The sequence below is a fragment of the Grammomys surdaster genome, unplaced genomic scaffold (assembly GCF_004785775.1).
Source record: "Grammomys surdaster isolate TR1022 unplaced genomic scaffold, NIH_TR_1.0 520, whole genome shotgun sequence".
NCBI lineage: Eukaryota > Metazoa > Chordata > Mammalia > Rodentia > Muridae > Grammomys > Grammomys surdaster.
In genome coordinates, this window is record NW_021604939.1 from 1 (window position 1) to 27609 (window position 27609).

Sequence of the window (27609 nt, forward strand, 5' to 3'; positions counted from 1 at the left end):
TAAAAAAATGGTTTACTCTCTTACAATCTTCTTGTATCTTTCTGTCACTACTCAACTGCAAAGAAATCAGTTCATTCACCAATATGTTAAATCAAAAACTTTGATCTTATTTTGAACATTTTTGTATTTTAGAGCAGAAAAAGAACATGGCTACCATGGATTATTGGCCAAGAGCTTGGACAGCAATTTAAAAACAGGCAGTATTTGTCATGTATTTGGTGCTACTGGAAATAAGATTGTGTTCTGATTTCATCTTTGTTGATTCTTTAGGTTGTTTGTATGATTGATTGTTTGTTTTGAGAGATAGTTTCCATGTGTAGCCCTGTCTGTACTGGAATTACCTTATCAAATTTTATTGAAAGTTACAAGATGGGAAATCTCCATGAAAGCAAAATGATGAATAAAGTTGAAATAATAATTTGAGAATTTTAGTACTCTCAGAGGAAACCAAGTAAGTGATTGACAGCAAGATTTTATGGGCAATGTACACAAGAATGGTATATATGATAATTGTAGACATCACTAGAGGAACCAGTGAAAGTGATTCTAAAACTAGATACATGCATTGTAACACAATATTTGTTGGGTATGTACCAACTTTACATTTAACAGGTAGTATTCCTGAAATATAATTTTTCCTTCATCTTTTGGATAGAATTTATGTCTGGTCTCATTAAGATGATATAGATCTTGGTTGCAAAGATTGTATTCTTTGTTTTATTTTTATTCTTTAATCTTTTTTTTATAGTCCAGTAGTTATTCCCCTCCAGTTCTGTCCCTTGACTCTTCATCATCCCATACCTCCTCCCCCATATCTAAGAGTACATCCCCATCTCCCCAAACCACAGTCCTTCACAATCCCTGGGGCCTCAAGTCTCTCAGGGGTTAGGTGTGTCTTCTCTCACTGAGTCTACATGAGGAAGTCCTATGCTACATATGAGTCGGAAGCTTCATATCAGCTGGTGTATGTTGCCTGGTTAATGGCTCAGTGTCTGAGAGATCTTGGTTATCCAGGTTAGTGGAGACTGCTGGTCTTCTTATGGGTCACCCTCCTCCTCAGCTTTTGAAACTATTCCCTAATTCATCCACAGGGGTCCTGGATTCTGTCCATATTTGTATTTGAGAGCAGAAAAAGAACATTTCCTCCTTAGACTATTGGGCAATAGCATGAAGAGTAGCTGAAAAAACAGTCAGCATTTTGTCATGTATGTACTCCTACTGCAAATCAGAAAATGTGTTCTGATTTCATCTTTGTTGATTCCTTAGTTTGTTAGTTTGTCTGATAGTTTGATTTGATAGATGGTTTCTATATGTTGCCAGGTCTCTCTTGGAACTCACTTTCTGTGCAAGGCCATAGATGCAACAGCCTTATCAACTTTTATTGGAAGTTACTGGGGGAAGATCCCCATGAAAGCAAAATGATAAATAAAATTGTAATAACAATTTGAGAATTGTAGTTCTACCAGAAGAAAGGAAGCAAGTGAATGAGTGGAAGATTTTATGGGCAATGTACTCAAGATTGGTAGATATGACACTTCTAGACATCACTAGAGGAAACAGTGAGAGTGATTCTAAAACTAGATACAACATGCACTATAACCCAGTATTTGGTGGTTATGTACCAACTTTACATTTCAAAGTTAGTATTCCTGAAAGATGATTTCTCCCTGATCTTTTGGATAGAATTTGTCTTGTCTCATTAAGATGATGTAGATTTTGGGTACAAAGATGCATCCAAGCATCACTGCACTGGATGCCAAGATGGAGAAGATCTCCACGGAACCATGACCTTGTCCTTGGTGCTATGGTAGACAGGGAAGAAAGTGACCCAGACATTGCAGAACACCAGCATGCTGAATGTCAAGAACTTGGCTTCATTGAATGTGCCAGGCAGATTCTTTGCCAAGAAAGCCACAGTGAAGCTTCCAAAGCCTAGGCAGGCCACGTATCCTAAGACACAGCAGAATGCAGTAACTGAGCCATTGTTGAACACAATGATTATGTGGCCATGCTCAGAGCGTTTATCAATATCAACAAAGGGAGGAGAAACTGCTAGCCAGATTGCACACAGAGTATATTGGGTGAGGGAGCCTATGGAAATAATATAGTTGGTGTCCTTGACACCAGGAAGCTTCCCAACCTTCCAGGGTCTATGGCTTTGAATGCCAGAACCACAGTGATTTGGCCAGAACTGTGGAAACAGCCACAGTGAATACAATTCCAAATGTGATTTGCTGTAAGATACAGGTTGCTCTGTTAGGATGGCCAATGGGAAAAAAAGGAGCAAAGAAAACAGAACAGGAGTGACATGAGTAATAGGTAGCTGAGGATTCTTGTTATTTGCCTTCACAATAGGAGTGTCGTGGTGCTTCACGAAGACCCAAAGTACCACAGTTGTGAATGCAGAAAAACAGAAGGCTATCCCCAAGAAGTATTCATAGTTTATAAAGATCACACCATTCGGGGTGCATTTATTTGATTCTGTGTTTGCATTCTGGTCTTTTGCACAATTCACAACCTGATCCATATCTGATATCAAAAGGAAAGTTTTGTTAATGCTACTTCAGAAATTTTACTAACAAGGTTTTCAAGTAAGGGTGTTAGGAGAAGCCTTGCACTGATGCTTGGAATGTAATGTGAAGGACATTGCTACACAACATTACTTTCATTTCATATTGCTCATAAAAATTTAAGGGAAATAAAGCCAAGCAAATATTTCTTTGTCTATTTAACTTTGTTGATTATATCACTTATAATGTTGTCAGTAAGCAAATATTTCTTAAACCATTTTTGATGCTGTGTTGAGATCATCTAGATTATTGAATTTGGAGAAAGTACATTCATTAACCCCAATGTGGCTGGGTAGATTTCATAATTAACAGTCTGACATTAACTGTCTCCTGATATCTCTGTTTTATGAATTCATTCCCTATGACACATTCAGACTCTGTCTTCTCCTAAGACAAGACTTGTGATAGGTATTCTAATTAGAATTCAGTGGCTCAAACTCATTGATATAGAAACAACATCAAACTGAACAGGTAGTGGCTTTCACAATAGGACTGTCTGTATATGTATATATTTCTATGTATGTCTTCATGTAAAACTAACAATTGTATTATTGAATTTAAGTGATTAGTGTCATAAGTCAGAAGAAAAAGGGGGAGAATGAGAGGTAATACAATAATGTTTGAAAAGTAGAAAACTTTAAAGAATTAAGCCCTCAGTTGTATCATCATCTAGTAATACGTACACAAATGTTCTGAATATTGTTCATGAGATGCACTAACATTAAAACTGAAGGAAAATAAACCTCTGTAGATATTTAATACTTAAAAAGTCCTTCACCTTGATTCTGTCTTCATCTGAAACAGTGAGCATCTTCCTGCTTGCCTCATCTTCATTCCTATAGGACTCAGAGTCTGTGAATGCCCTCAAGGATAAAATCAGTATTAATAAACAGAATGAACAATGTAACAGAGTAATCCTCAATCCAGAGTGGTAACCTAGATGGTTTGTCTTAAGTAATACTACCCCATTACTAAGTTTTAATTTCCACCATGACAACAATATGATTGTAATTGTAATTGAACTTAATTTTTATGTCATTGTAGAGGATGGTAATGTGGTTCTTAGGTTTTCAGAAAATTTATCTAGAACAATGAATTTTTGGGGAGCTACTATTTAATAATTTGCTAAAAAGCCTAGAAGGTTGAATTTTCTATAAATAGAATATACTGCTCTCCCAGAGAACCTGTGTTTAGATCTGAGCACCTATGTTATGTTCTCACAAATGCATATAAATCTAACTACAAGGGTATTTGTTGCCTTGTATCTGTGTGGTTACATGTGTTACAGGTGTCCACCCATACCCCACAATAAGCAATTAATGTAATGAAAATGTTTTGTGGAATTTATGTGGAATTTATTCATGTAAATATTCTTAATTCTTATTTGGTTTCACATCTAGATGTATTTCATTATACTTTTAAAAATTATTTTTGTGTATGCTGTATCTTGAAATGCATGACTTGAAAAGACATCTTCTATGAGTATATCATCTGGTTCTTCTACATGTATTATGGGAAGAAACTCAAATTGTCAGCCTTAGTGGCAAATATTTTAACTGTTGAACCATCAAACAGGCAAGATATGTTTTTTAAGAACTTTTATTCATTACATAGAATAAAAAGCAAAATAATTGAAAAGCTATCCATAAACTGTTTGCATTTTGTCAATCTTTAATATTTATTTTAACGATATGGTCTGCATAGGTGGCAATACCCTTTGAATATGTTTGGCTAATTTCTTTAAGTGGAATCAATTCTATTACATTATATCATTCCGTTACAAGTGTGTGGTATATAATATACTGAATATAAGGCTTCTCATATATTCTATGTCATGGGTCAACTCTTATCTCCCACTTCCTGGATTAAAATCACATCTGAGCTCTGAAAATGACCCTCTGAATATTACATAGAATCTTCCATCTTATACTTAGCAGTTTCTCATAAATTTACAAATATTTTGTCTTCTATATTAATCTTACAGAGAACATGGATTTTTGCACCTAGTACTTTCATGACCCAGTCCAATAGATTTGATATTATACTGTGTTCTTCATGGGGTTCTTATATATACATGTTGTACATAATCATATGAAGGACAGATGCATTCATGAACTATGGCTAAATTAATATTTTAAAACCATTGTGACTACAGATCTAATCTATATTTAGGTTTATAATAGATTAATTACTGGGAAAACCTTGTGAAAAATTCCCTCAAATTTCAGTTTTTTATATAAAATATTTCTTTGTGAAAATGTAATCTGCCATGAATATGTATCGAGGCAATATGTGGGTCAAGGCATAAGGGATTTGCGTTTGCTTATTTGTTTGCTTTTTATATGAGTTTGTTAATGATTTTTATATCTACACATAGTAATTTAGGATCATATATTTTCCTTTTTCAGTTAACTTTTAGATGACTTCAGCATCCCAGAGTGGTGCAAAAGTAATATTAATTTGCATGATTTATTAGAGCAGCAAACACTCACTTGTCTCATTAGAAATTTTATTTTCAGGGCAGGAGCTACAAACAAAGCAGCAGGCTGTCGTTCCCTCCTTCCACAATCTTCTGAATCCAGGACCACAATCTGCACTGCATACAGAGGATGGCATCTGAGAAAAAATTAGACACATACTGAGCACAAGTTTTAGCTATTTCTTCTATGTTTTATATTAGAATGTTAAGATTTCAGTAAGTTTATTTTATGTACACCAACTAATTCACAACATTTCACTCTCACCATTGTTTAATGACCAGCTATGACTATTGGAAACATATTGAAGAAATGTTGAACAGTGTTTGGATGTCTAGTAATTCAGTGAAAAGAACTGTTAGTGAGCTGTGCAAGTACTACAGAAATTGGAACCTGATGCTTTTTAGTTAATTATTTTCAAATTGACACAAAGAACTGTAAACAGACAGAGGTAACATTAATTGAGACATCTTCTCACCCACACTAGCTTGTCCTCATATCTTTGAAGCATTTTCTTAATTGGTAATTGATATGAATGCCCATCTCACTGTGAGCAGTAGAGCCATTAAGCAGAGTTCTTTTAAGATATCTGCTTTAGTTCCAGTCTCCAGATATTTGGTTGTAGTGGGATGTGTTAGAAAAGACAGGTGGCACAGCTCCTGCTCCTTGCCACTGCCATGTTCCCACTCTGTTTTCACAGTAGAAGTGGCTCTGGCTAGCTAGGAGTACTGGCCCTGGCTCCACGAGATGTTAGCATGGCTGCTGACTTCCAGTCAGTTCTGTGGAGTCTATGGCTCTAAGCATGGCTCATGGGCCAACTCAACTCTACCATCCTAATAGTTCTAGGCTTAGAACACAATAACCACCATCCTCACAGTACTAGGTAGAAAGAAGACTGTGAATTCTTAAAAATTATCCAATGGGTTTATATATCAGCAAATACTCAATACACAAAATGCCTACACAATTAGAATTGTTAACCCAATGTCTAACCTTTTGATATGAATAGCTACCTGAGACTGTTAGAGACATGTACATCTGCCTCCATCTTGCTTCTCCCTCTCCTTCTCTGCCTTTCTCTTTCCTTCCTCCCCCCAACTCCCTGCTCTACCTACCTCTTCTACTGCCGAATCACCAAGGTCCACTGAAAATACAATGGGCAGGAAAAAACCTGCCATACTCGTCCTTGTCTTTCAATGACTATAATCCATATTTGAAATCTCCCCTTCTTCCTCACTTTGGTTATGATCAAAACTCAACTAAACCAACAGAGTAGCAAGTCAGTATATGAAGATATTTGAAACAGGAAAAACATGTCCTCAAATCTCAGATACCAAGTATGAACCTCAAGAAATTAGCATTGGAAAGCATGAGAAACTATATATAAAAAATACTTGAATATGAACAACCTGGTTTAATTTTGGAAGGAAGTGATAAATTACTGTGCAGTGGACTTGGATATTGAATGTTTTATGAGGTCAAAATTCTTTATAGTGGCTGCAAATGCTGGAAAAAAATAGATAGAAATTATTTAAAGTTAACTGATGATTAGAAGAATTCTTCCTATGATTTTGATATTATTGAAGCAATATCTTACCATCAAGTATCAGTAGATTAATACTGCCAATAAAGATCTAGGTACATTTTCTCCTTTTTTTCCCTCAACATTTTCTTTAAATTTATGTTAACACTTTTACTATTTTAAAGACTAATTTGAGTTAGAGTTATGAAATTGGGCATACTTTTTGAATTTAGGCTCATTTATTTTTATTTGATATTTTATTTATTTACATTTCAGATGTTATCCCCTTTCCCCATACCCTCACTTCCCCCCATTAATTCCCTATCGCCTCCTTTCTCCTCCTTTTTTGCTTTTATACTGTTTAAATTACATGCACGTTTTAAGATCAGTTCTAGGTTGAGGAACTAGCAATACAATATATGCAAATAGCCAAGGAACAAACAAGACAATAAACACAGATAGTCAAAGAACATGCAGGACTGTAAACAGAGTCCCGTGATCACTCCTGTAATCATTATTTCTAAGAGCTTATCAGGATGACCAAAATATCTGAGCCTACTTCCCTGTCCTAGCCCAAAACCATTTTCATGTCTGAAGCCTACTTCTTTGTTCTAGCTTAAGATTTAGTTTTCTGCCTGTAATTACTTCATTGTTCCAGCCTAATATTTAGATTCCTGTCTGAAATTTCTTTGTTCTAGCCTAGGATTTAGATTCCTGTCTGCATTATTTCTTTGTTCTAGCCTAATGTCAGACTCCTGTCTGCAGTCCATTTTCTTGTCCTTGGCCTATGTCAAATTCCTTCCAAGCAGACCACTTCCTTGTTCTTGCCCAATGTCAGATTCCTGCCAGGCAGCCCCCAAAACTCTCCACATCTCCTCCTTTTTATTGCATAAACCAGATTCAGCCTGTCTTAGGTGGTTATGACAAGAATGCCTTCCTTACCCATCGTGGGATATGCATTATCAAAAGCAATGCATTTATGTCTTAGGTTGGTAAGGCTCTGTGCAGAATCTTACCTGACCTTGGTTTGCCAGCCTGCTAAATCAATAACTCTGTCTGGGGGTCCATTTTCAGTTTCAAGTTTTTAGTTTCCAAGAGGTAGTATCTCCATATTACATATAGCTGGTTTAGACTCACTAAGTATGGCAGATTGATAAGAAACAGAGATTATTTTTTCAGACCTCTGCCTCTAAAGTGGTTGGATTATAAAAATGAACCAACAAAAGTACCTAGCATTATTTCTGACCTTCATGGATAATTATCTTTGCATGTATTATAATGCTCTTAATAGGTTTGTGAAAGAAAGCATCATATCAATATGTGTTCCTTCTATTCTCTCATGTGTATTGTTTTGTTTCTTTAACTCTGAATGAATTATAGACTTTGTTAAGAGTCATTTCTGAATGTTTTTGGACAATAATGTAATTCTATATTGTGTGGTGTATTACACTTAACAGTTCTACATACATTGAACTATGCTTGCATACTTGGAATGAATTCTTTCTGTGTTCAGAGAATGATCTTCCTGTTGCGTGTTTTGTTCTTTTGGTAGGTGTTTTAGTCAAGAATTATTCCATACATATTCATCAAAGATATTGTTCTCTAATTTCCCTTCTTTCACTCTTACAACTTATTATAATATTTGCCTCCATTTTTTAAATAAAGAAAAGGTCTTCTTTTGTATGCAAATGACTTTCTCTGCCCCCTGAAGGCAACCAAGAAATGTCTTAAAAAATAAACCAACCTTTTGTGTGTGCATTTTTTTTTTGTGTGTGTGTATGTGTGTGTGTGTGTGTTGTGTGTGTGTGTGTTTAGGGAATGTTACCACAAATATTTGCTTATAATGGAAAATTATTTGTTAATTTTGTCTGATTGCCGTTATTGCTGTAAATGGTTTTTGAGTAGCCATTTCTTAGTCTGTTATTCTAGTGCTGTCTATATGTTCCTTTAACATCTTTTGCTCATCTTTCTTAAAAGTGTGAAGGAGTTTTCCACATTTATTTAAAAGTGATATTTCTCTGAAAATGAATTTCTATAATTGTGTTGTACAGTGAACTTGGTAAGTGTTCTTCTATTATAAGGGATAATATTTTAGGGTATAAAACAGGAGTTAGCAGTTATGGCTCTAAGTGTTTCATCACTGTAGCATTAGTCTCACTCTTATCAATGTCTGTTCAAGATTTTCAAGGTAAATGAGGCAATTACTGTGTAATGTCAACAATGAGATGAGAACATTCAATTTAGAGGAAATAACATCAAAGAATAGTGAAAAACAGTTTTATATTCACATTAAATTTCAAAAAGTGGTTCTGATGTAACAAACATATGCTTTATGCATATATGAAATGTTCAAAGATTAGTAAAATATGTAAGAAATGGAAAGAAGAAACAAGAAGCTAAATATTATCTCCTCATGTGGCAAATTATTTTATTTCAATATGTCGCAATGCATCACCTTGACAGTGTTTACTGATGTGTATTATAAATCAGTAAGTTACTTCACAGGTTTCTACTTCCTTTGGCCCACTTAATTATTTCTACATATAAGTGAAACTGTTGACCATGTGAAAAATATGGGCTAAACTTTCCTATTGTCACCTTAGACCCAACATGTTGTGAGAAAATCCAAATGTGAAAAATATCATAGTCTTCCTGCAGTCTTTCTCTCTGTTTCATAATCACTCTGTCCTCGAGAGGATTAGTGAAGTGGGTCTTTCTCAGAAAGAATTTTGGTTGAAAGACAAGCATTATACTATAATGTATATACTGTTCCTTCCAGTCATAAAATGTATTCTGATTACAGAGTAAAGGAAATGTCATTTAAAGAATGAAAGAGAGAAATCACAACAAAAGCAATCGGATAAATGAAATTATCATAATATTCCCAGAGTTTCAGTTCTCTCAGAGAACACTACCAAACACAAAAAGACATACAGAACCAAATACAGACATACATCCAATACACACACACACACACACACACACACACACACACACACACACACACTTCATATACTTTCAACACAGGTATCCTCACATCTTTACTGAATCACACATATAATATTGCTATGCATTTATTTACACACAAATATTCATATATGTTGATATACACACAAGCATATATATGTTTATACACACACACACACACTCACACACACTCAGGCATAAGAAAGGCATACATGTGCTCTCAACTAAAAACACAGATAATATATCATGCAAAACTGCATACAGTGGCAGATACACAAATGCCCACAGACACACAACACGTGGAGACATGTACAAAGGTATAAGCACTTACCTAGAATGGTATTGACAAACAGAGAAATTTATACTCACAAATAATGACAAAAAATGCAGGCAAAGGGGAAGACACGCATAAAGAAATAGGCAGTCACATACACAGTAAAGCAGATACACATACATGAATGCATATAGAAAAGCTCACAAAAGACATAAAACGATACACACAGACACATATTCTGACAAATATACAGAGAAACATACACACATACACAAATTCCCTTACAGAAAATCATACATAGAAAAAATTGTTGCTCACTTCCACAGTCATACAGCAAAATAAACAGAAACACAAATGTACAAAGCAATACAAATATAAACACAGATATATAGAAAGAGAAAAACATGTATATATACACATTGAGAAAGATACATTCACATACACAAACACATTTCTATATGCAGAACTGAATACCAATATTCTTTCCTGTTTAATTACTCTCAGAAAACCAAGTAAGTTACCCAGAGCCTAGACTAGTGGCAGAATCACGGGAGAACCCTTATGAAAACCTTTCCCCACAATGATTTCCATATAACTGACAAATATTAAAAAAATCTCATCTTCTCATCATGGAGAAAAATTATGAGGAAGGATTGTTTATATCCAATATTGAAAGGGGTGTGCTGATATCTGGGTGCTTTATATGAAACCACAGATTTTCATTGATAAACTGTAGCTTCTTCTTTCCATTCAATTCATGCCAGCCTCTAGATTTCTTTCTTCTGCAGGAAAACTGTTCAAAACTTATCTATTTTGACAAGTATTTCTTACTTCATTAAGTGTAGGCTTCTGTGAGACACTCAACAGCTATTCAATTGAAGATATCAAATATCATCCAATAGAAGAAAGTCTACCTACAAGCTGTGAGAATAGGCTCCTTTCCCATTTTCTACTGACTGATTATCTACATGTTGCAGATTCATCTCATGGAGTGCATGGGCCATGGCACACACAACATTGTATATATTATGACTGCTGTCACTAAAGGCCAAGTAAAACTTCTGTTCCATTAGCTATTCCAACGAGGCATTGGATTGACAGTTCTTTAGCATTTTACAGTTAGATTCTGAGGCTTCATAGTTAAAGTACTTCCACTCTGACATTACCAGATATAAATGTGTGCTTTTGAGATGGTACAATGTCTGGACAAAGATTTTAAAGCCAGAAATCTTACCATGATGGTGTAGAAAAGTAAGAGTTCCATAGAATGTGTCATGAGTTAAGTCTTTCTTACTGGCAGGGAAATCCCATTGTGTTATGGTGACCCATATTCTCTGTATACTTGGAGATTTCCATATTCTGGAACTCAAAGCAATAATACTCTGTTTCCCCATAAATTATAACAACATTTGTGGATGACCTCACAGTTTCATTGTAGTACACTTTAGGTTTTGACTTGAATAAACTCTGATGGCTCAGCATCATGTTCCCAAAAGCAAAACAGTTTTCATTTTTTGGAACTCATTTTTCAATTCTGAGAAAAATTGAATACCTTGATCGTCATCTGAGATGACATGGTCAACCCAGTTCTAGTTGATTAAAGTATGAAGGAGGCCATTGCCAATGCTAGAGATGTGTCCTTGGGGGCCATCTGGTACAGATAGGGGAATTGCTCATTATCACTGAAGATGGAATGGGAAGGTTCATAGGTAAGCTGAAGATGCTAAAACACAGTGAGCAATATGAGGTGGAGTGCACTTGAAAAAACTTGTAAACATATTTCCCCCAAATAATTGATTATTTGTAAATTTTCCTCTCATCTCTGATTCAAATGAGCAAATATAGGAGCCTGGCACATCAAAATTTTAATGAGAACAGTAAGCATAGCTGTTTGACAAAGAAGTAACAAAGCATATTCACATGTGACAATACCTGCCAGTCTGTCTATTAGATTTTGTCTTGATATTTGTGGTTTCAATGATTGGAGGGCTTTTATTTTACTTACAGCTTGGGGATATTTGATTAATATATATTTTTTTAAAAGCACTATGCCTTCTTTCAGAAATATTTATCCTAAGATCAAAGAGGAAAGTAATATATATATATCTTTAGCTTTTAGGAAAATATTCTTATCTTGCCTTACTTAAAGGTATTTCTTGTACCCTAGAGGTTGTGACTAGCATAAAGATGCCAGATATCTCCATTTTAGTATCAGGCTCCTAAGTACTTTGGAAACATCTGCCTCTGTGCTTACTCAGGAAACAGATAATCAGAACAAAGTATATTTGAAAATGTAACAAGATTTGTCAGCCTAAAATTGTGAGCAGTAGATCACAAAGAATCTTCCTCCTAAACACCTAGGGTTAAGAATATAGGTCATATAAGATATGTCTTTTGAGGAAAATATACAGAAACCAAGTTAGGTTTCCTGGAGTGATCTCCTCCATACAAAGGGTCTTATAATGATGGACAAATAATTCTGTGGAAAGAACATGAAAGAATGAGGTTATCAGCACTCTATATCTCCCCTTTATTAGAAAAGTTAGCTTGGAAAGGTCCATTGTTGTATCTTATGACAAGGAAACAAAAGAATATCAAGATTAGACATAAAAACTGTCCCACAAAGATGTAAAACATAATAATTATATTATGATAGAAAATGATTTATAATATCTATAGCTATAGAAGTAGGAGCCTGAAGTTTTTAACGGAGGGTCTAATGGCATTTGACACTGTGACCATTAATGATTGGTCATACACTCACTGGTAGCAAAATGACAAACTACACAGACTGTATAGGAGGCTTTCATCCTGTCTAGTGCCATTGAAACATCAAGAGATGCCAGGCTAAGAATGGGCTGTCATGCCTCTGTCAAAATACTCCAAATTCTTAAAAGTTGGTTTATAGAGAATATGTTTGTAAAATATAATTCTATTCCATCACAGTTTAACATTGATGATTAAACTTATGATACCTTCATGATTGTAAAAGATAACTCTTATTTCACATTTTATTAGTGATGAATTAAACTCATGACCAATAAGGGGACAGAAATGATATAGTCTATGTTTTCAAGTATCATGAATCTCTCTATGATTAGTAATATTTGTATAAATAAAAAAATACTGATTTGCTGTCAGTCAAGGCTGCAAAATTCTGTCTACCACCATGCCAGACTCAATTCTTCATGGCCTCTGTTATTTCCTATTCTGCTATAGTAGAAGGCCTATCATATCTCTGATTAATAAGTACCCTGGGACTATGGCATAGATTGACATAAGCATAACACAAATCTAATCCATTAACTTTAAGATCTGTTAAATTCCTCCAAAGAGACATCATGTTATGAATTCCTGCCCTATAAAAAACTCACCTGTGGAGATAAAGTGATACACGTGAATTCCCAAAAATTTAAAGATGACTCCTGCAAGCAGCAATGAATGCTTAATCTCTTTGTTACAGACATAATTAGAAAGAGGTTTATAATTTTGAATATAGAACAAAAAAGGCTCAGACAATATAGTCTGTCCCTTACAGTGGCCCAATATGTATTTTATTATCAGAGACATATTTGGTAAAAGTTCGGATTTCTATTGATTTCATCCATTGCAAAGGCCAATGCCAAAACATATTCATGGTTTTGAGCTGTTTTCTGTATAAAACAGTACAGTGCTTATTATGAATAGAAGTCTATGGATGATTATTTGTATTCAATAGAAGAACTATTCTGTACTGGAAGTTTCATTGTCTGACCTCTAAAGATGTTTCAGTTTGTTTATCCTTTGAGTAGAGGAAGGCTTCTGATTTGTTTGAGCTAGTTTTATATCCAGTCACTTTGCTGAAGTTGTTTATCAACTGTAGGAGTTCTCTAGTGGAGGGTAACTTTTTGGAGTCACTTGTGTATACTATCATATCATCTGCAAATAGTGATATTTTTAATTTCTCCTTTCCAACTTGTATCCCTTTGACCTTTTGTTATCTAATTTCTCTGTCTAGGACTTTGAGTACTATGTTGAATAGGTAGGAAGAGTTGAGCTTTGTCTAGTCCCTAGTTAGTGGAATTGCTTCAAGTTTCCCTCCATTTAGTTTGATTTTGGCTACTGGTTTGCTGTATATTGCTTTTTACTGTGTTTAGGTATCAGAACTGAATTTCTGATCTTTCCAAGACTTTTATCATGAAGGAGTGTAGAATTGTTGTATATTGCTTTTATTATATTTAAATATGGACCTTGAATTCCTATTCTCTCCAATACTTCTAGCATGAAGGGGTGTTGTATTTTGTCAAAGGCTCTTTCAAGCATCAAATGAGATGGTCATGTGTTTTTTCTTTGAGGTTGTTTATATAGTAGATTAAGTTGATGGATTTTCATATATTGAACCATCCTTGCATCCCTGGGATGAAGCCTGGGATCATGGTGAGTTATTCTATATTTTTGGCATCGGTATCTTGACAGTTATGTTGCCTGTCTTAATGGACATCATTATGAATCTATTTAAAAAGCTGCTAGGTAAGTGCACAGCCAATGTGTGTGTGATTGTGTGTGTGTGTTTGTGTGTTTGAGTGACTGATGTGTTACTATTCCCAGACAGCAGGAAGAGAATTTCAGAGACCACAAATCTCTATAAACACCATGGAGGAACAGCAGGTAGTGATTCAGAGCATTATTTGAAGTCGATGAGGTAGAGTTTTAAAGCTTAGGTAGATATGTGAAAGGGACACTTCATACAAATGGACATGCACAAATGCACACACACACCAAGAACAACCTTTAACATACTCCCCAACTTCAACACTGAAGATTCCAAATATTCAGCTACTAACACTCTCATATCTAAATGAATCATACAATGGGAATTGTGAAAATTTCCATGAATCTCTCATATATGATATTAGAAGTTTCAGAGTACCATGTATTATGCTTCCATCCCTACAAAATATCTACCGTTTTGTGCTTGCTATCCAATTTATACATCTTAGATTCCTCTTGGCAGACACAGATTGGAGCCTGGAGTATAGGCTTGCAGTTGAATGGTATCACCTCCTCAGTGAGAATTGACCATCACTTCCAATACAAGTTCCCTGACAGCATCTCTATGGGGACTGGTGATTATCTGCAGAGGAGGCTGTGTAGTTTGCAAGTACCCAAGTACTACTGAAATGGTCAATAATGATTCCATCCAGGAGACACTGAACTGGTGGCCTGAAATGGTGATGGAGGATATCACAAGTGCTACAATACTTTGTGTAGGGCAGCAAGCTATGAGAGACAGCCGGGCGCCTGGTCGAATAGGCTTGAACTCCGGGCTTTGAACTCCGGAGACCCCCTGGGACTGAAGGCGTTCAGCTCTTCCTGGGCCTCTGGCCCTCACAGCTTCAGCCCCCCCCACAACCCCTCCCTCAGAGAGGCCTATGGCCATCAGTCAAGTAGGAGTAGCACCCCCACATGCAGATGAGGCATCCCCAAGCTCTCAGACCAAGCCAATAGGGGTTACCTGCTGCTGGACCTTAACCCACCCCAAACTGTATATATCAGCCCAAGTCAGAAATGTGTGATTCATCCAGTTGCCTGAGAACTTCTGTCATGGACCCTCCCCTCTTTGTTGGCCAGCCGGTGCCTCACCAGGGCACTTCAAAGAGCTGTAATACTTTTCAAAGAGCTGTAATACTTTTCCCCTCTCCACCTTGGAGACTCGGTTGGTGGCAGAGGCAGCAGCCGTTCGCACCCTATCCTCAGCCAAGCCAGAGATCCTCGTGGGATCCCATCTGGAGCCGGTCCTACAACTTCAAGCACAGCCTTCTTAATTTTTATTACCTTGGTATTTGGGGATTCTAGATAATTTTTCAGAAATCCAAGAACATGGTTTAGCTTCACAGGTTTGTGCCATATACGTGATTTCACCTTTATTTTGGTGGCTTCAAAAGCCTTGCGTATTCATGGAAACTTCCAAGGTATCTAAATATCATAGGTATTGTTGGTTATGTTTTTAGAATAATAACATTAGGATGTCATGGAATGCCATATTGAGAGAATAGGGCATGGCATTGTTAAATGGATTGTAAAAGACCTTGAAGGTGAGAATTCTAGAAGTGGTTTGTGAGAAACAGAGAAAAAAGGCAGTGGTTACATGAGATGTGAACTTTGAATTATGGTTAGAATTATGGTTGAAGAAACATATAAATATAGGTAGAACAGATTATACCTCAATTTGATAAGTTAATGAAGAAGAATATTGGAAGAGGAGAAGAGGAATGAATGAATGAATGAATGAATGAATGAATGAAAATGAAAACACAGTTGTCAATACAGGTCCTCCAACACCAGCTTTACTATATTTGCTGCCTCATGCCTCACAAGATTTTAAGATTTGGATTCTGTTAGGAAAAAGACACAACATACTGCTATTTAAAATCCTGCAAAATATGGAGACAAAGTGAGGGACAGAAACTGAAGGAGGGGCCATCTGAAGACCATTCCACCTGAGTATCTATCCCATGTGCAGTCACCAAAGGTAGAGGCTGATGTGGAAGTCAGGAAGTGCATGCTGATAAGAGCCTGATATGGATGTCTCTTCAGAGGTCTTCAAGAGTCTGACATATTCAGAGGCAGATGCTCACAACTAGCCATTGAACTGATAATGGGGTTCCCAATGGAGGAGTTAGAGTGAAGGCCATTGGAGCTGAAAGGGCTTGTGACCCCATGAGGAGAGCAACAATACCAACCAACCACAGCTCCCAGGGTCTAAACCACCAGCCTTGGAGCACTTAGGGAGGTATCCAGGGCTTCAGCTGAATACGTAAGAGTGGAGGGCCCTGCTGGGCATAGGTGGAAGAAGAGATCCTTGACCTCATGAAGGCTGGATGCCCTAGGAGGTGGGAATTTTGAGGGTGGGGAGGTGTGAGTGGGGGGGTATGTAGGGGTCACATCTGTAGAGAAGAAGGAGGAGGGGTGAGGGGATAGGGGGTTCTTGGGTGGGGGATGGGGTAAGGGGACAACATATGAAGTGTAAATAAAACATCCAATAAAAAAAAGCAAAAAAAAAAAATCCTGAAACAAACAGCCTTCTGAATTCTAGGCATAATATACAATCTGACCTTCAGGTGCCAGTCACAGGAGATTCTTTTGATGACATGATTAGTAGAACTCAAGATATCCTTAGTGAATCCTTCATGATATAGTTGATTTTTTTTTTTTGAGACAGGGTTTCTCTGTATAGCCCTGGCTGTCCTGGAACTCACTTTGTAGACCAGGCTGGCTATATTCAAACTCAGAACTCTGCCTGCCTCTGCCTCTGCCTCCCAAGTGCTAGTATTGAAGGTGTGTGCCACAACTGCCTGGCTATTGACTTTTTTTTTTATTAATCATTCCATGTGTTTACATCTCAAATTATATCCCACTTCCCAGTTACCCCCTCCACCAACCCCCAATCCCATGATATCCTACTTCCCAGTTACCCCTTCACCAATTCCCCCATCCCACATTTTCCCTCTCCCTCTTTTTTGCCTGTAAGAGAGTGCTCCACAACCAAGCCACACTCTCCTGTCAAACAGTTCCATCATCCCCCTACTCTGGGGGCATCAAAACTCCCAAGGACCAAGGGCCTCCTCTCCCGTTTCCCTTAGGCAAAGCCATCCTCTGCTACATAAGTATCTGTTGCAATGGATCCCTCCAGGAACGCTCCTTCGTTGTTGGTCTAGATTTGGGAGGACTGGGTAGTCAGGCTGGCCTATGTTGTTCTTCTAATGGGATTGCAATCACCCTCTGCTCCTCCTTCTGCCAGCTCACGCATCAGGTTCCCTGAGTTCAGTCTAAAGGTTGGCTCCAAGCATCCGCATCTGCATTGGTCATTTGCTGGCTGGACCTCCCAAGGAAATGCCACACCAGATTCCTGTCCACAGCATGGTGTCTGCAGTCTTGATCTATCCACAGGTGAGGCTATCCCCCATTGATCCTACTTTCATTCTCTGTTCCATTTATTTTACTTTCTTTTTTTTTTATTGAAAAATTTATTTACATTTCAAATGTTATGGCCTTTAGCCATTCACCCCAGAGCCCCCTATCCCATTCCCCTTCCTCCTGCTTCTATGAGGATGTGCCCCCACCCAACCACCCACTCCCACCTCCCTGTCCTCAAATTCCCCCACACTGGGGCATCCAACCTTCACAGGTCCAAGGGCCTCCTCTCTCACCTATACTTGACAAGGCCATCCTCTCCTACATATACAGCTGGAACCATGGGTCCCTCCCTATGTGCTCCCAGGCTGGTAGTTTAGACCCTGGGAGCTCTGGTTGGTTGGTATTGTTGCTCTCCCCATGGGGTTGCAAACACTTTCAGCTCCTTCAGTCTTCTCTGTAACTCCTCCATTGGGAACCCCATGATCAGTTCAATGGTTAGCTGTGAGCATCTGCCTCTGTATATGTCAGGCTCCGGCAGACCTCTAAGGAGACAGCTATATCAGGTTCCTGTCAGCATGCACTTCCTGACATTGACATCTGGGTTGTTTCCAGCTTCTGGCTATTACAAATAAAGTTGCTATGAACTTAGTGGAGCATGTGTCCTTGTTATATGAAGAAGCATCTTCTGGTTATATACCCAGGAGTGGTATAGCTGGATCTTCAGGTAGAATTATTTCCAAATTTCTCAGGAACTGCCAGAGTGATTTCCAGAGTAGTTGTATCAGCTTGCAATCCTACCAACATCTTTGGCAGCATCTGTTGTCACCTGAGTTTTTGATCTTAGCCATTCTGACTAAGGTGAGGTGGAATGCAATCTTTTGATTTATATTTCCCAGATGAGTAAGGATGTTGAGCATTTCTTTAAGTGTTTCTCAGCCATTCTTAATTGAGAATTCTTAGTTGCGATTTCTTAGTTGAGAATTCTCTATTTACCTCTGTACTCCACTTTCTAATAGAGTTATTTGGTTCTCTGGAGTCTACCTTCCTGTATTCTTTGTATATTTTGGATATTAGCTCTCTATTGGATGTAGGGTTGGTAGATATCTTTTTGTCCTATTGATAGTGTCCTTAGATTTACAGAAGCTGTTCAATTTTTTAGGTCCCATTTGACAATTGTTGCTCTTAAAGCATAAGCCATTGTTGTTCTGTTCAGGAAAGTTTCCCCTGTGCCAATGTGTTTGATGTTCTTTCCCATTTTTTCTTCTATTAGATTCATTGATCTGGTTTTATGTGGAGTTCTTTGATCCATTTGAACTTGAGCTTTGTACAAGGAGATAAGAATGGGTCAATTTGCATTCTTCTACATGCAGATGACCAGTTGAACAAGCACCATTTGTTGAAAATGCTGTCTTTTTTTTTAGTGGATGGTTTTAGCTCCTTTGTCAAAGATCAAGTGATCATAGGTGTGTGGGTTCATTTCTGGGTCTTCAGTTCTATTCCATTCATCTTCCTGTCTGTCTCTGTACCAATACCATGCAGTTTTTATCACTATTGCTCTGACGTACAGCTTGAGGTCAGAGATGGTGGTTTACCCAGATGTTTTTTTATTGTTGAGAAAAGTGTTCGATATCCTAGGTTTTTCCTTATTCAAAATGAATTTGAGAATTGCTCTTTATGAAGAATTGAGTTGGAACTTTGCATGGAGATTGCATTAAATCTGTAGATTGCTTTTGATAGGATGTCCAGTCTTACTATATTAATCCTGCCAATCCATGGGTAAGGGAGATCTAACCAACTTCTAAGGTCTTCTTTGATTTCTTTCTTCAGAGACTTGAAGTTCTTGTCATACAAATCTTTCACTTGCTTGATTAGCCTCACACCAAGATATATCATATCATTTGTGATTACTTTGAAGCACGTTGTTTCCGTAATTGCTTTCTCAGCCTTTTTTTATCCTTAGAGTAGAGGGAGGTTACTGATTTGTTTGACTTAACTTTATATAAAGCCACTTTGATTAAGTTGTTTATCAGCTGTAGGAGCTCTCTGGTAGAATTTTTGGGGTTGCTCATGTATAGTATCATGTCATCTGAAAATAGTGATATCTTGACTTCCTCCCTTCCTGTTTGTATCTCTTTGATCTCTTTTTGTGATCTAATTGCTCTGACTAGAACTTTGAGTATTATTCTGAATAGGTAGCTAGAGAGAGTGGGCAGCCTTTTCTTATCTCTGATTTTAATGGGATTGTTTTGATTTTCTCTCCATTTATTTTGCTGTTGACTCTTGGTATTCTGCATTGTGCTTTTATTATATTTATGTATGCACTGTGAATTTCCAATCCCTCCAATAGTTTTAACTGAAGTGGTGTTGTATTTTGTCAATGGCTTTTTCTGCATTTAATGTGATAATCATGTGTTTTTTTTCTTTGAGTTTGTTTATACAGTGGTTTACATTGATGGATTTCTGTATATTGTACCATTCCTAAATCTCTGGGAGGAACCTTACTTGATCATGGTGGATGATCTCTTTGATGTGTTCTTGGATTCTTAAACCACAATTTTATCAAGTATTTTTGCATCAATATCCATAAGGGAAATTGGTCTGTGAATTGAAGATCCAGAAGTGAGCAGACACACCTATGGTCAATTGATATTTGACAAAGGAGCTGAAACCATTCAGGGGACAAAAGCCATTTTCAACAAATGGTGTTGATTTAATTGAAGGTCAGCATGTAGAAGAATGCAAATTGATCCATTCTTATCTCCTTGAAAAAAGCTCAAGTCCAAGTTGATCAAGGACATCCATATAAAAAACAGATACATTGAAACTAACAGAAAAGAAAGTGGGGAAGAGCCTTGAACACATGGGCACAGGGAAAAATTTCATGAAAAAAACACCAATGGCTTATGCTCTAAGATCAGGAATCAACAAATGGTACCTTATAAAACTGCAAATCTTCTGTAAGGCATGGACACTGTCAATAGGACAAAAAAGCAGTCAACAGCTTAGGAAAAGATCTTCACCAACACTAGATCCAATAGAGGGCTTATATCCAATATATATAAGAACTCAAAACATTAGACTCCAGAGAACCAAATAACCCTATTAAAAATGGGGTAGTGAACTAGACAAACAATTCTCAACTGAGGAATAAGGATGCACCTAAAGAAACGGTCAATATCCTTAGTCATCAGTTAAATGCAAATCAAAACAACTCTGAGATTCTACCTCACACCAACTAAAATGGCTAAGATCAAAGTCTAAGGTGACAGCAAATGCTGGCAAGGATGTGGAGAAAGAGGAATTGTTTTGTGGAATTGCAAGCTGATCAACTAATCTGAAGGTCAGTCTGGCTGTTCCTCAGAAAGTTGTTCGTATTGCTACCCGAGTACCCAGCTATACCACTCCTGGGCATATGCTCAGAAGATGCTCCAACATATAACAAGGACACATGCTCCACTGTGTTCATAGCAGTCTTATTTATAATAGCCAGATGCTAGAATGGACCCAGATCAAGAGGAATGGATACAGAAAATGTGGTACATTTATCCAATGAAGTTCTACTCAGCCATTAAAAACAATGACTTTATGAAATTTTGAGACAATTGTTTGGAACTAGAAAATATCCTGAGTGAGGTAACCCAATCACAAAAGTACACCCATGGTATGCACTCACTTATAAGTGGTTATTAGCCCAAAAGCTCAGAATACCCAAAATACAATTCATAGACCATGTGAAGCTCAAGAAGAAGGAAGACCAAAGTGTGGATGGTTCATTCCATCTTGAAAGGGGATACAAAATACTCAGAGAATGAAATATGGAGACAAAATGTGGAGCAGAGACAGAAGGAAAGGCCATCCAGAGACTGCCCTACCTGGGGATCCATCCCATATACAGATATACAGATATCAAACCCAGACACAATTGCAGATGCCAAAAAGTTCTTGTTGATAGGAGCCTGATATAGCTGTTTTCTGAGAGGCTCTTCCAAAGTCTGGCAAATACAGAGGTAAATGCTTGCAGTCAACCATTGGACTGAGCACAGTTTCCCCAATGGAGTAGTTATGGGAAGGACTTAAGGAGCTTAAGAGGTTTATAACCCATATGGAGAACAACAATATCAATGAACCAGAACCCCCAGAGCTCCCAGAAATTAAACCACCAACCAAAGAGTACACATGGAGGATCCCATGGCTCTAACAAAATATGTAGCAGAGGATGGCTTTGTTAGGCGAAGCCCTTGGTCCTGGGAAGTCTCTATTTCTCAGTGTAAGAGATTGCCAGTGACTGGAGGCAGGACTGGGTGGAAAGGTGTGTGGGCACCCTAAAAGAAGCAGGAGGAGGGAGGATTTCATAGGGATTTTCCCAGTCGGGAACCAGGAAAGGGTATAACATTTGAAATGTACATAAATAGAATAGCCAACAAAAATAATCATAAAAATAAAATATAATCTTAACACAATTCCTCAAAGAAATGGAAGGATCAATTCTTAAAGTCATCTGAAAATGCAAAACATCTAGAATAGCAAAAATAATTCTTAACAATAAGTGAACTGCTAGGGGACTCACTATCACACAGATGCTAGCACTTTTGTTGTTGGTGGTTCAATCATAGTGAGTCCCCAAAAGGCCAGGTTTGTTGATTTTATTGGTCATTTTGCAGATTCTATATTTTCTTTGGGTCCAGGAGTCCTTCCCAAAACTTTTAGAGGAGACTCTCTAAACTCTGCCTAATATTAAACTATGTGTCTGCATCTGTTTCCCTTGTTGGGTGGAGCCTGTCAAGCACAGATATGCTAGGCTCCTGTCTGCAAGTATAACTTAGTGTCATTAATAGTGTCAAGGGATTGGTTTTTGCCCATGAGATGATTCTCAATGTGTGCCAGTCACTGCATTTTCTCAGTTTCTCTTTCATCTTGTCTCTGCACATCTTGTGGGCAGGAAACATTTTAGGTTCTGTGCATGTATTGGTGTCTTCATTCTTTCATTTGGGAGTCCTGCCAGGCTATATGAGGTGACCATATCAAGTTCCATATCTCCCAATAGTAGGAGTCTCATCGATTCCCTGGAAACAACTTCATGCAGGGTTCCAGGCACATCCTGAAGATGCCCCCATTCCGTCCTCCAGTGATTACCTTTCTCTCTCCACTGCTCTCCCCACTACTCCAATCTCATACCATCCATTCCCAACATGCACCACAGAAGTGTATTTTATTTTTTCTTCTGAATGAGATTCAAACAACCTCCCTTGTGCCCTCTTTGTTATTTGGTTTCTCTGGGTTGTGGACTACTCATATATATCCCGTATGTTATGGCAAAGATCCACTAACAAATGAGGACAGACAATACTTCACTTTTTTCAGTCTGGGTTATCTCACACAGGATGCTGTTTATTATTTTCAATTTGCTTGCAAAATTCATGATGTCTTGTATTTAATAGCTTAATAGTACTTCATTGTATAAAAGAACAACATCTTATTCATCCATTCTTCATGTGAAGCACATCTGTGTTGTTCCAAGTTTCTGGTTATTACAAACAAGGCTGCTATGAATATAATTGAGCAAGTGTCCTTGTTGGGTGGTAGAGATAATTTTGGAACTATGCCTAGGCATGGCATAAAAGGGTCTTGAGATAGACCTACTCACAATTGTCTGAGAAACCATGATATATTTTTGGGAAGTAATTGTACAAGTTTGTATTCCCACTCGAAATCGATATGTGCTCCCCTCACTCCAAATACATGGCACCATTTGCTATGACTTGTGGTTTTTATCTCAGCTATTCTTTCAGGTGATATTCAGGAGAAATAAATTCAGACTTTTTTTTAAATTTGAATTTCCCAAGTGACTAAAATTTTGAACTTTTCTTTAAATATTTCTAGGCCATTTGATCTTCCTGTGTTGAAAATTCTCTACATAGCATTGGATTCCACTTTTAAATTGGGTTCTTTCTTTTTTTTTTTTGGTATCTAATTTCATCTGTTCTTTATATATTTTGGATTATAGCACTCTGTCTGGTATAGGGTGGTGATGATATTTTTCTAATTTGTAGATTACCATTGTGTTTATGATATTTTACTGTGCTTTACAGAAGCTTTTCTATTTAATGAGGGCCACATTTAGTAACTGTTAATCTCAACGTCCAAGTTATGGTGTTCTGTTTCGAAAGTTGTTTTCTGTACTTAAGTTTTTAAAGCAGTTCCCCAGTTTCTTTGTGTGACAGGTTTCATGTTGCACATCTTGAATTTTGTACAGGGTGATGGATATTGATCTATTTGCTTTCTTCTATATGCAGACATCCAGCTGGTGCAACATCATTTATTGAAGATGCTTTATGTTATCCACAGTATACTTTTGGATTCTTCTTCAAAAACCAAATGTCTGTAGGTTAGTTGGTTTGTTTATTAATTTTCAGTTTGACTCCATTTTTCAAACTGTCCATTTTCATGGCAATACCAAGTAGTATTTAGTACTACTGGTCTGTAGTACAGCTTGAAATCAGGGTTCATTATACCTTCAGAAATTCCTTTCTTTTAACAGTACTGTTTTAATATTTTGGGCTTGTTTTTTTTCCATATGAAGTTGAGAACTGCTCTTTCAAAGAATGTAAAGGATATTCTTAGAATTTTGTTTTTATTTGCATTGAATCTGCAAATTGCCTTTGGCAAGATGGTCAGTTTTTACTATGTTAATCTACCAATTCTTGAGCATTAGGTGTCTCTCCAACTTCTGACACCTTCTTCAATTTTTTTCTTCAGAGACTTAAACTATTTTTTATACATGTCTATCATGTGCTTGTTTAGAGTTATACCAAGACATTTTGTATTGTAAAACCATTAAGTTTGTCTAATTTCTTCAACCCTTTCATATTTGGAAAAAGAAAAGTCTGTGTTTTTTTGAGATGATTTTATACAACTTTGTTGAAGATGTTTATCAGCTAAAAGATTTCTCTGGTAGAAGTCTGTAATCACTCATTTATACAATTGTATCTGTGAATAGGCATACTTTGATGTCTTTATTTTCAATTTGCAATAACTTTGACACTCTAATTTTCTCAGTGGTCTAGCTAGAACTTCAAATAGTATGTTTAATAGTTATATAGAGAAAAGCAGCCTTAATTTTAGTGAAATTGCTTAAATATACCTCCACTAATTTGATGTTTGCCCTTGCCCTGCTACATATTACTTTTATTATGTTTATTATGTACCTTGTATACTTCATCTCTCCAAGACATTTTATATGAAGGGGTGTTATATTTTGTCCAAAAATTTTAGCACCAAATAAGATGGTCATGAGGTATTTTTCTTTTAATTTATCTTTATGGTGGATTAGGTTGATGTTGCTGTATTTCGAACCATGCCTGCATGCCTGGTACGAGGCCTACTTGATCATGGTTAATTATGTCTTTAATCTGTTCTTGGATTCATTTGCAAGTATTTTGTTGACTAATTTTCATCTATGTTCATAAGTGACATTGAACTAAAATTCTCTGTGTAAAAACTTTGTATAATTTAACTATCATGGTAATGTGTCCTCATAGAATAAGTGTGGCAATGAGCCTTCTGTTTCTATATTGTGGAATGGTTTGAGGAGTAATGGTATTAGCTTTTCTTTGACAGTCTGGAAGAATTCTGTGCTGCTTTTATAGCCTTAGAGATTATACAACTAATTAGATAGTTTATCTGACCTTGATTTACCTTTGCTAGTTCATATTTATCAAGAAAATTATCTAGTTTATGTAGATATTCCAGTTTTCTGAATTATAGGCTTTTGGAGTAGCTAATGATTGTTGAGGACTGAATGATTCATTTTGTTTTCTCATTTTTCTGTTATGATGTCTCCCTATTTATTTTTGATTTGTTGATTGAAAAATTGTCTCTATGCCTTTTAGTTAGTTTGGCTGAGTATTTGTGTCTCTTCTTAATTTCTTAAAGCACTACCTCCTGCTTTTCTTGATTTCTTGTATTGTTCTCTCACTTTTTGTTTTCTGTTTTATTGATGTCAGCCCGGAGTTTGATTATTCCTTGTTCTCTACTCCTCTTGGGTGGGTATGCTTCATTTTTCCTAGAGTTTACAGTTCTGCATTTGATATGTTATTGTGAGATTTCTCTAAATTGCATATGAAGGAATTAATGCTATTAGCTTTACTATTACCATGGATTTCACTGGGTGCTAAATTGAGAGGTATGTTGTGCTTTCATCTTTCTTGCAATCTAGAAAGTCTTTAATTTCTTTTTTTTTCTTCCCTTACCCATTGCTCATTTAGTAGAGGGTTGCTTGATTTCCATGAGTTGGTGGACATGATTTTTGTTTCTGTTGTTCTTGAAATCCAGCTTTAATTTATGCTTCTCTTTTAAGATACAAGGAATTATTTTAATTATTTTGTATCTGTTGAGGCATTCTTTGTAACAGAGTTTATAGTCAATTTTGTAGAAGGTTCTGTGAGGTGCTAAGAACAAATTATACTCTTTTGTTTTTGAGTACAATATTTTATACATATCTTTTGGACCCCTTTGATTCTTAATAGCACATAGTTTTCTCATGTCTACATTTAGTTTCTGACTTGGTGACTTGTCTATTGGTGAGAATAGGGTGGTGAAGTGTGTGTGTGTGTGTGTGTGTGTGTGTGTGTGTGTGTGTGCATTATGGGTTTGAGGTTCCATTTTTGATAGAATTCTTTTATGTTATAATGTATGAGTATCTGATATTTGTTCCTTTTTTTAGGCTCCACTTTTTATGTTTTTTTTTTGTTGTTTATTTCAATTCCAATGTAGTATTTTAATTTAGTGGGTTTTTGTTTGTTTGTTTGTTTGTTTTGTCTTTTGAGTTTTTGTTTGTTGGTTTGTTTTTGTTTTGTCTTCAATTTCATTGAGACTTATCTTTTCATTTGAGGGAATTAACAAACATAAAAGTAGAGTGTGGCAGAATTTATTCTTTTTGCCTTACTACTTTGAAGATAGGATATTAATTCTTTTCTATTTTTTTGTTTTTTTTTTTTAATTTATTTTAAACTACAGACTTTATTCCTCTCCTGGTCCACCCACTGACTGTTCCATATCCCAACCTCTTCCCAACCCCCTTGTCTCCATGATGATATCCCCACACCCAACCCCCACCACACCAGACCTCTAAACTCCCTGTGGCCTCCAGTCTCTTGAGGGCTAGGTGCATCTTCTCTGTCTAAACCCAGACCCAGCATTCCCCAGCTGTATATATGTTCTGGGCCTCATATCAGCTGGTGTATGCTGCCTGATTGGTGTTCCAATATCTTAGATATCTTGGGGGTTCAAGTTAATTGAGACCACTGGTCCTCCTACAGGATCCCCCTTCTCCTCAGCTTCTTTCAGCCGTTCCCTAATACAACCACAGGAGTCAGCATCTTCTGTCCATTGGTTTGGAGCAAATATCTGCATATGACTCTTTCAGCTACTTGTTGGGTTTTCTGGAGGGCAGTCATGATAGGTCCCTTTTTTGTGAGGGCTCCATAGACTCAGTAATAGTATCAGGCCTTGGGACCTCCCCTTGAACTGGATCTCACTTGGAGCCTGTTGCTAGACCTTCTCTTCCTCAGACTCCTCTCCATTTCCTTCCCTGTAGTTTTTCAGCCAGGAACAATTATGGGTCAGAGTTTTGACTTGTGGGGTAGCAACCCCATTTGGCAATTGATGCCCTTCCTTTCTGCTGCAATTGGGCTCTACAAGTTCCCACTCCCCAATTTAGGGCATTCCATCTAAGACCTCTCTCTTTGAATCCCTAGAGTCTCTTACTTCCAAGGTCTCTGGTACATTCTGGAGGGTCCCCCTAACCTCCTACCTCATGAGGTTGTATGTTTACATTCTTTCTGCTGGCCCTCAGGGATTTCAGACCTTTTCTTCCACCTGAATACCAGGTCATTTTCCCCTCTC

General features: G+C 37.0%; 1 pseudogene; it reads right to left on the bottom strand.

Moving 5' to 3' along the window:
• Positions 1–1627: 1627 nt before the first annotated feature.
• Positions 1628–27609, bottom strand: part of LOC114633099 — a 28558-nt pseudogene continuing 2576 nt past the window's right edge.